Here is a 2,977-nt window from a genome sequence, read left to right on the forward strand (position 1 = left end):
CTCAAACGGCTCAAACTTGCCAGGTGCCATCTTTGTGATCACAAGTCGTCCAATCCCTAGTTTGTTAGGTTTTCGTATCCTCTGCTTCTTATGCCTCTTTTCAGTACCGGCATCGGCATCGGTATCTTCCCCGGCGTTACCTTCCCCACCGGTCTCGGCGCCGCCATCGGTGCCGGCGCCGTCGGTGTCGGTGTCGGCGTCAGTACCATCATCGAGGCGGACCTGCAAACCTTGCTTAGCAATCAAAAAGTTGAGGTAGTCTTGTTCACCCTCATAATCCATCTCGTCTGCATCTTAGTCCAGTTTCTTCGTTGTTCGTCATGTTTCCTATGATTAAGTGTCCTCATTTATTTCTAAAAGTATGAATAAGTGAGAAATGAGATAAAAAAGAAATCTATGTGCCAGCACTCGATATGCCAACTATGTAGCACAAATCATGCCTTTATTCACGGGAAATTTTGGCATGACCTTTGCTAAAAAAATGACATATCGAGCGCCTGAAATTCACCAGAACGGAAATGAATCAACATTCCGGCGTAACATAGGCAACTCGGGTCATTTACCAAAACATGACATGTCCAAAACATGACATATCCACATATCACATGTCCAGTTCAAATTTGCATATAAATTCAGCAAATTTTGAAACCTATCTAAATTCATAACTAAATAGATAACCTAATTAACATAACTAAAACATAAGTAAATTAACCCTAGCTAGATGAGAGAGAGAGAGAGGGGGGGTGGTTTACAGAGGGTGCAGGGCGAGGAGGTAGGACCGACGACGGCCGAGGTTGGGAGGGGAGGAAGCAGAGGAGGGAGGCGAGGGACGACGGGTCGGGGGCGAGCGCCGGCACCGGGGGCGAGCGCGCCTAGGTCGGGGGCGGCGGGGTCGGGGGCGAGCGCGCCGAGGTCGGGGGCGGGCGCGGCGGTGCGACTGGGCCCGGGAAGAGAGAGTGGGGATTTGGGGGAAAAGAGGCGGGATGAAGCAGGGAGAGGGAGAATTTTGGGTTAAGTGGATGTAGCAGTAGCACGTTTACACGAAACGCGCTACTACTACCTTGACTAGCTGCAGCGATTTTCTGCAGAAACCGCTACTGCTACCTTGACTAGTTGTAGCTCTTTTTCACTAAAGCGCTACTGCTATAACCAGTTTCCCTTTTTTCTTTTCCTCAGCGTAATAGGAACATATATATTACATCATTGGACCCTTGCATAATAATGGCTAAGTGTGTATACAAAATAGGAACATATATATATATATATTACATCATTGGACCCATGCATAATAATGGCTAATTAAGTGTGTATACAAAATAGGAACATATATATATATATATTACATCATTTGACCGATTCGTCAGCGCTGACGTTTTCTTTTTTGAGTCAGCTTCTTTCCCTTCTTGTTCGTCGAAGAATAATTGTGCCCCTCATTGTGACTTTGCCTTTTCCATGGAGTACGATTTTTCTTTGGTAATGTAGTATTGATTCTTCTTTTGACGTATACTTCATCATCATCGTCATCTTCCCTCATTGGGTTGCCGTACTGATCATAGTATTCCTCGTTGGCGACTCCATCCATTCCAATGATGTTTCTTTTGCCTTTCCTCACGACAACACGACTGGGATTGCATGGGTCGGTTATGAAGAAGCATTGTGTCACGTGCTTAGCGTGTACCCATGGCTCGTTTTTTGCGATAGTGTTCACGGTAGCGCTCTTGGCGTCGGGTATAGTCATGGTAGTGAAAATCCGGCTTTCTCTTTCGACATTCTTAGCCCATCTGACACGGAACATCGTCGTGTTGTGTAGTCCAGAGTAGTCAAGCTCCCAGATCTCCTCGACCCTTCCATAAAATCATTTAGTTGCACCGTTGTCGCTGCCGGTCATGCATTCCTTCGTCGCCCCTGAGTTCTGATATTCATCACTGTCCATATCTTTGGCCTCCGTGTAGAACGTGTATCCGTTGATATCATATGCCTGATAGGTTACGAGGTTGGGCGAGGGGCCATGTGCTAAGGCGTATATGAGCAATCCGTCCTTAGAGCCCTCCTCCGGGGGATTAGCAATAATATGCTCTTTGAACCAATGCAGGAAAGTGGAGTTGTGCTCTCTAGTAACTTCGGCGTCCGTCCTGCATACCCCCCGGTCACGATACTTCTTTGCGATAATTTCTTTGTGAAGTGCGACGAAAGGATCTACCTCGTCTAGGTGTTGTAGCACTACCAAGTTGGCTCTGTCAAAGTCGCTGCGTCGATCTGAGTATGCCACGTGCAGTTCCCTGCGACCGTTGCAGTGACCTTATCCTTCGAGCCTCCCATCATGCTTGTTAACGGGGAAACCAACACTAACACCAGGCAGCTGGTCTGCGCCATATAGAAAATTCTCACAGAAAGAGATGCACTCTTGTGTCAAATAGCCCTGGACGATGCTTCCATCCGGACGAGACATGTTACGAACGAATCCTTTGATGATCCCATTCATCCTCTCAAACGGCATCATGTTGTGCAGGAATGACGGCCCCAGGTCTATTATGTCATCCACAATATGGACACACAGATGCACCATCACGTCAAAGAACGCGGGCGGGAAGTACATCTCAAGCACATTCAGTATCACAAGGATCTCTTCCTGTAGCCTTCGGAGCTGCTTCACACTGATTGACTTTCGAGAGATGACGTCGAAAAAGTTGCAGAGACCAATAAGCGTGTCACGGACGTGCTTGTCCATTATCCCTCTAAGGGCAACAGGTAATATATGCGTCATTATCACATGACAGTCATGAGACTTCATCCCGCTGAACCTTTTCTTGTCCGTGTCTAGATATCTACTTATCTTGCCATAGTAACTGGAACTAACTTTGACTCCGGTAAGGCACTTAAAGAATTGATTGATCTCAGCCTGACTTAAGGTGAAGTAAGAAGGGGGCAATAATCCTCATTCTTTATTTTCTTGCCCTTCTTCTCCCGTGCCTCTGTC

The sequence above is a fragment of the Triticum urartu genome, chromosome 7 (genome assembly GCF_003073215.2).
Source record: "Triticum urartu cultivar G1812 chromosome 7, Tu2.1, whole genome shotgun sequence".
In the NCBI taxonomy this organism is placed as follows: Eukaryota; Viridiplantae; Streptophyta; class Magnoliopsida; order Poales; family Poaceae; genus Triticum; species Triticum urartu.